Genomic DNA, 8416 nt, shown 5'->3' with positions numbered 1-8416 from the left:
CCTGTACACATTCAACGGAGTGCGCCTCGAGCTATATTTTACATACAAAAATCGGTACACACATGTAACACACCATTACCTACAAAAAAGTCTCTTGGTTCAAAATCCAAAACCCAACAGGAAGTCAGTTATTTTTCATTTCCTGTATGATTTTTGTGCAGTTTTTACCATTTCCAGGCCTCATACTTTGACGAACTCCTCCTACAGTTTTAATCGGATCATCTTCAAATAGGCTGGCAACATGCTAGAAACATACTAAAAACATGCTAGCAACACTTGCTAAGTGCTAAAGCATGCTATTAATGCCATCAAACAGGAAGTTGTTGTAACTCATGCATACAATGTCCAATCTGCCTCAAACTTCACATGTTTGATCAGAGTCCTGGCCTGAAGATATCTACATGCTCATATTCGGTTATAATTATAGCGCCACCTACTGGCAACAGGAAGTGACATGTTTAACACTGTGATGCACTATTAGCAATACAGTAAAATACGCCGTTGTGTGCTAAACATGCTAGAAATATGCTCAACATGATAGCAACACTTACTAAGTGCTAAAGCATGCTATTAATGAGAGCACCATAAAGTGTTCAGAATTTCACCAGCCAAATCTACTATTCCCTTTGACGCTATGAAGAAACATAACAACTGTTCCTTGCGTCTTAGTGCTCTGTTTTTTTTTTAAATTGACTTGAGAGTGTAGGAGAGAAAGAACTGGAATCAAGAGTTGAAGTAGCAAGCATTCAAGTTCTGAGACTTTTTTTTCACTCCACAATGCTTCATTACCATTGGAGAACATACTTGTTCTCACATCTGACATCTGGACTATTGTATGCCAAAGTAAGTGGATTAAAATATATTCCCAAAATAAACTATTAGCAATACAGTAAAATACGCCGTTGTGTGCTAAACATGCTAGAAATATGCTCAACATGATAGCAACACTTACTAAGTGCTAAAGCATGCTATTAATGCCATGAAACAGGAAGTTGTTGTAACTCACGCATACAATGCCCAATCTGCACCAAACAAAAAAAGTCCTGGTCTGAAGACATCTACATGCCAACATTCAGTTACAGTCATAGCGCCACCAGCTGGCAGTAGGAAGTTTGGCACATATAAATGACTTTGACATATTCCTCCTATATTTATCTCTTTAAATGCATATTGCCCACCGTTAGCTGTTTTCCTAAAGTCACCGGGTGCGAGGGCCCTTTCATCGCTGCTTGCAGCTTTAATATGTGAATTGTTGATTATATATTATAAATATAAATATGTTATAAATATATTGGAAATGTTGCACATTAAGTTTACATACAAAAACAATAGAAATAAAAATGCTTCTAAACAAAGGTCTTGTAAACTGTATGCCGCAAAACTCATTTGTATGTGAAAAACTATGAGGATTTGCAAAAACAATATTTTTGTGAGGGTTGTCCTAGTTTGATGCATTTTTCAAACTTTAAGTTTGTTATCTTAGGTATTAGTAATATAACAATAATTTGGTCATCATGATAATTTTATGCAACTACTTAATCTTTGAGGACAACTAAACAGTTTGCAGAATATGCCACTGAAGTTATGTGTGCGTTAGCTGAAATAGCATAATTGGCTATCAAGCACAGCTCATGATTGGACAATATAGAAGACATCTGCTGTGCTTGAATGTAATTTAAACCACATGACAGAAATTCAAAAAGATTTTCTCTCTGAAAGCAGCATCTTCTGCAGTATACATGGAATTAAATTTCTTGTATCTTATGTATATTTAACATTAAATTGTGAGGGAATGTCTTTAATGAATTCAAATTATGTAAATACATTTTATATGGCTATATATTACATGTGTCTGCCTCAGCTTGCTGTTGTTTTGCAGCAGTGTGGCACACTATGCTAATACCCAGCTAGTACACTAGAAAAAAAGTCCCATCTTGGCCACCGTCTCTGCTTCTGAGCGGTACAGGAAAATAGTTCTGGCACGACAGCTTCGTCTGGGCACAAAATCTCTGATTCATTCCGACTGATTAAGAAATCATTAGAATCGTTCATCGGGATGAAGAAAAAATGTAGCCTAATTAAGTTCTTTCTAAAACAAACCACCTCATCTTTAATTTCCCTCTTTGTTCGTAATTGTGACGCACTTCAATTTCTCACTCTGTCTGTCTCTCTTTAGGATTGGTCTATGACGTACAGAAACTCATGGACAGGATATAGATGTGACTCTAACCTAGCAACGGCAAGCTGATTGGTTAAGACACAGACTGTCCAAAGCATGCTATTGGTTGGCTGTGCTGGTGTGAGATGGGAGGATGTGGACTAGAGAGTGAGCAGAGAGAGAGAAATGTGAGGCCATAAAGGCTGTAAAACTTGGCCATACGGGTGGAAGTGATAGTAAGTGCACTATAGACAGCCGTGTGTATGAGTTGTATGTATGTACTTGTGTGTGTTATTGTAACGGTTTGGAGAAATGAATATGTGTTTATGTGTTACTGCTGCTGAGTGTGTATGTGGGATCCCCCCCCAAACAGTGAACTTGTGAGCAGGGTGGTGTTTCCCAAAAACATTGCAAGACCAAGCAGATCAGAGAAACTATTGACACCAATGGGCTCTACAATGCTTTTGGAAAATGCTGACAGTTGAGTTAAGAAATAGTTTAATCTGATTTGTGATTCAGGACTAGGTATAAGAACTATACCTAGTCTTGTTCCCAAATTGGACATTGCTATCTCTTTCATGCACTTTCATGAATGCGCCAAGGTGAGCAAGGCATAACTATTTGGATCTGATCTTATGGCTTCAGAAGACATTGAATTCAGAAGTTGTATGGATTACTTTTACGGTGCACTTTGATAGCCTTAGTCCTTATTTACTTCAATTATATTAAAAATAGTGGCCAGGATATTCTTAAGAAAGAAAATGTTGTGCTTTTGTAACATCATGAGGGTTTGTAAATTATATAATTTTGCCCAACCATATATAATTATATATTATATATATTTTTTTATTTTTATTTTTTAAAACCTCCTCCTCTGACTTTTAAATGCCCCCACCCTGTTCTCTTTCACGTTCAGTAAGTGTCACCTGCCACACAATGCCATGTCTGTGCTTGTATTCTGAAGGACCCTCTTTTCTTTAATATGCTCAGTACCATCATGAGTTAGGATAATAGGCTGAACAAGACCTGTTCACCTCCTAACCTTGGAGGACAGAAAAAACAAGGGGCCATATCTAGAGCCCTGGTGTACTCCAATAGAGCGAAAGCTAATCTCCTGGCCTGGATTTGAGTGGATCTTACCCAGGAACATCCCTGGCCCTGCTAGCCTAATCCGTACTAAACACAGAGCTCACTTACGGTGATAGAACACCTGCTGCTCACCAGACAGCCAATAGGTTACAGGCAGAATGATTGTGTGCAGACTGATTCTTGTTCTTTTCAGTCTGTTTGTCTGTGTGGAATGAGTTGGGCAAAAGGGATGGCCTGTGTTTGGCAGCAGTTTGGAAATTATATATAAGCGAGAAACAGAAGGCAAAAGGAGAAAAGAGAAAGAATTTAAATTTTGAGTGATTGGCTAGGTGGTCTGAATTCTTCTAGATATCCATTCCTGGTGCTTGCATAACTTCATCCTTGTGCTTGCATAAAGAGCCTGCTGACACACATTGACAATGGGATAATACTAATTTAAACTAGCATTTAGTTCATCTCGTTTTCTGAGTGAAAATTTTGTAGAGGTGATACCATATTTCAATAGTGAAACCTCTTCTTAATGGAACAGTTTTGCAATTGCTTAAATTGGTAAATAAAAGGCAATTATAGCAATTTAACATTATATTTAAAAGCATTTTAACATTTAACAGAGCCTAATCTGGAAATGATCAGACTTCAGTTTTTGTTGACTGGTCATAAGAGATGACGGACATATAGTCAAGTCAGATAGTCTCATAAGCACGTAACAGACAAAAGTTAGCTTGTCACCCCTTTACATTTTACAATGTGCATGTCTACGTGTGTGGTATATGTGCTGTTAAGTGGGTTTCTGAGCTCCAGCTGGGATTGAACATGGCTGCCCATCGAGTTCCAGACCCAGGGTGAAAAAGAGCAGGAAATTTGGAAGCACAGAGTGGGGAAAATAGTTTATGTCACTCCAGGAGTCTGGAGAAAGTCTTCTCACAGCAGTGGAAAATAAAAGTGGAGGTTTTTTCAGGTGATTAATGATCAGATGCCTGCTCTTTCTGGCTATCTGACTCTGTGCATATGTATCTATCTATAGTTGGTCACGCAAACAGGGGCTAAATCATAACTATGGGTCTTAGATTTGATTTTTCTTTTAATAATATCTTAATTGTTTCTGTTTTTGTAGCTTTATATGTTAATGATTGTCTCTTTAGTTTCTATTTTTATTTATCCTATAGGGTATTTCAGATAAATAACGAAGATGTTAACCTGGAACATTTTTCTAATTTCAGGTCAATGTCTAGATTGGACATCTTTTTTATTGTTGACCAGTGTGCACAACACATGTTCCTCTGGGGCTAATAGAGTGCAGAATCAACTTTCTACTACTTTAAAAACCAATACTGGCAAAAACCAAACAAAAGGGAGCAGACGGAATTTTAATCATCAGAGACCTTTGGATTGCATATAGGTAGGACATTGGTAAACAGGGAATATTAGTCAAACAATATTGAGATGAAAAGAGAAAACCATTCACTGCTCTTGACTAGTTCACCTCAGTTTTAATAAGCCATCTAAATCAGAAGATGAACATAAATTGGGCTCATTTTAATTGCATGTTTGCTTCTCATTCAGGCTTATTAAATTAGTATGTATCTCTCTTATATATTAATAATTCAGGCTAGAGAAACAATTGAGAAATTCACTTTTTAAATGTAATTGCCTTCTCTCATTACTGCCAAGAGAAACATGTCTCCCATAGTTCCAGTTTCATCTTAAAACACACATTTATGTGAATGAGCAAGTGTTGAATGCTTATGATAGTTACTATAAAACAAAGCACATTTTCCTGCCTCTATTTTTATAGAGTATCTTGTATATATTACGAAAACACGATTGAGCTTATTGTGTATTTGATGCGCATTTTTTGTACAATCACTCATTTTTTTCATTAATTTATTACCGTTTACTTTTATCTGACATCAGACTTTCTGAAATGTCGTTGTTATAGCGTGTTGCTATGAGTTGCATCTTGCTTCATTCTTGACTGACTGGCATTCTGACACCACGAGCTTCATGCTTTCTAACCTTATCTCCACTTTTTCCCTCCTTTATGTTGCAATTATTCTGTTTATTTTATGTATAAAACACAAGAAGTTTATAAGAAGTATATATATATATATATATATATATATAATTGTAAATTTATATAAATGTGTATATACATACATACATGTGGAGAGTATAGTTAGTTAATTAGTTAGTTGAGAAGAGTTTTTAACATCCCAGAAATTACATGCTATACCTTCACCTAATATTTTTTTTCACACCACAGATCTATACTATCCATTATCAATACATCACACACTCAATACAAATACACACACACATATGGCCAAATTTGAAAAAAGCTAAGTAACCCATTGATGCTAATACACACAGACACACACACACACACACACACACACACAGGCAGAACCAAATCTGGCAGTAACAGAGAGCAGTATTGTGCTGGCATCAGGCGTTGGCATGACCTAGGCGTGTGATAAGGGCAGAAGTGCCCGGCTGACTGAAAGTGTGGGGTCAGCTGAGCTCTTCAATGGGTTCCGGCTCCAACCAACACAACCACTCTCCACTGCTGTATGGAGCCTTTCAGCTCACCCTGTTCCACTTCCAGACCCCTCTGCTGGGCCTCAGGCTCAGAGAAACCGGCCCGGGTTCAACCGGAGATGTGTAACCGGTGATTCAGCAGGCGCAGACAGTGAAGCTTTTTGTCTCTGTTTGCATTCCCTTTCTGCATCTCTCTCACTCTCACACATACGCACAATAGTGATCCAGTCATATGGCCGAGACTGCAAACACTGTGACAAAGAAAAAAACCTCGTAAACCACTCTGTCCCTTGCCTCGTGTTTGATGATGTTTGCATTATGTGTTTGCACAATGTGTGTCTTTGTTGATGGAACTGATACTTAGTCTGTTTCTCCTCCATTCTGCTCCTTGTTTCCAGCAGAACTTGTTGAACAAAATCACCCTCCTTCATTTTTTTTATGCTTTGCGTTAGAATAGGCCTGTTAACCGGAGGGTCTAAAAATACTCATGGAGGTCTGGCTTTTCCCCTCTTTCCTTCAGGGCACAGAAGAAGTGTGGCGGGCTGTGTGTGTATATGTGTGTACATGCAAGCTATAATTAGTGTGAGTGAAGGAAAGGTAGTGTTACTTGATAGGGTGGTTCCACCATTAGGGAGTGATGGAGTGGGGGAGCTAGAAAGAGCTGACGATTGACACGCACTCACTCACTTGCATATACTATACAGTATGTGTCCTAGCTTCCATGGAGCCATTTACAAACACAGACATCTGATATGTCTTATCATATGCCTACAAACATGGTACCACACTCAGATGCGGATGGATGCTCTTTAATACATTTGCACAGCAGTGTAAAGCAGAACACACATCCAAAATTTTAATTAATTTAATAAGTCTGAATTATTTTAAATGCAATCTGAACCTCTTTAGATCACTGTACAGCAAATGTGACTCATCTATTAATTATATTTACTATGAAAATTTGAATACCTCTAAATTATCAACCCGATAAAAGTTTTGCTAATAAATATTTTGTACACAATCTATTACATGCCTTCTTTCATCTGATTGATAGTTTATACTTTAACAAGAAAAAAGGCATTTTAGTATAATTCCAAAAAATGTAAACATAAGAATAACTTTTATATTGTTAGTTTTATATTGTGATATTGTTATAATGTTCCCCAAATCCATGTGTGAAAAACTTGTTGCATCTTTCCCAAAGACTCATGGCTGTATTAGATCAGAAGGGTGCTTCTACTAAATTCTGAGCAAAGGGTCTGAATACTTAGGGCCATGTGATATTTCAGTTTTTCTTTTTTAATAAATCTGCAAAAATGTCAACAATTCTGTGTTTTTCTGTCAATATGGGGTGCTGTGTGTACATTAATGAGGAAAAAAAATTAACTCTTGATGAACACTTACTGCAACTTAGGTTTACTTGATTATCCATACATTATTGTTAAAATATGCATATATAAAATATGTGTAAAATATGATATATTTGCTTTTGAGGAATGTTAATTTGTACATCTCTCAATCGTATTGCATTGCATTGCATTGCACTATACTATAAAAACTACAGAACTATGACCATAAAATTAAGCATTTAGTAAGCAATATAATCTTACTAAGACATTATTGGGAGATACAGAATGAAAATTAATATTTATATGTATTTTATGTTATACTATTATAAAGATCTCATTGATTTACATTACAAGCTAATTTCATCTTACTTCTTGGTCATATAGATATCAGCAACTGCACCAAATTGCATATTTTCGCTCGGTTTGGGCTTCTACATAAAATTGAGGTGACAGACTTTAATGTCTGTCTTCTTTCTTTCTCTGTATTCCTGGTCTAGCTCAGTTTCATAATGCCTGATGTTAAGCCTAGTGTAGTGAGAAGCAAAATGAAATAATCTTTCTAGATGGGCAAAGCGACGTACACGTCCTTCCAAAAGTTAAACTCTTCCATTTTGCATGTGAGGATATTTCAAGTCCCCTTTTCCGTTGTGTTTGTCTAACCCTGCCCTTATTTATTGTTCCATTCCTTCACTGCCTTATTTTCTTTTGTTAGCATTTTGGTCTAAGGAAAATTTCTGAAGCGACATCTCTGTGTCTTCCATTAGTGTATCATAGAGGAAAGTTTGAGTAACTGTCGTCAACTCTTTCAAATGCATGTTATGTTGTGTAGTGTTAGTTCTAAAGTCAGTTTTTCCTTTATAAGTAAAGGGTGAATTTGTGATCTTATTGTTTGACATTTAGCAATACCGTGAAATGTCATGCTAAACGTAATAACATAATATGGCTGAACTAAATGTTGATTTGTTATTTTTGACATCAGTCCTTAAACATTCTGAGATCCCTCAAGTCTTATTTTTTGTCTGCCTTTTAAAAATGATACATTGCCATTATGACATATCATTTCTTTTACATCCCTTACCAAAAAGTAGTATACTTCAAGTTGATTTTATTAAGTATACTTAAGTAATCAGAATCAGAATGAGCTTTATTGCCAGGTATGTTTACACATACGAGGAATTTGTTTTCGTGACAGAAGCTTCCTCAGTGTAACAGAATGACAGTGACAGAACAAAAAAACACAGATAATAATAAATAAAAATAAATAAAAAATAGAACAAGTAAA

Source organism: Sinocyclocheilus rhinocerous, unplaced genomic scaffold (genome assembly GCF_001515625.1).
Source record: "Sinocyclocheilus rhinocerous isolate Xijiao unplaced genomic scaffold, SAMN03320098_v1.1 scaffold690, whole genome shotgun sequence".
NCBI classification, from domain to species: Eukaryota; Metazoa; Chordata; class Actinopteri; order Cypriniformes; family Cyprinidae; genus Sinocyclocheilus; species Sinocyclocheilus rhinocerous.
The sequence above is the reverse complement of the archived record's forward strand: the minus strand, read 5'-3'. Positions refer to the sequence as shown.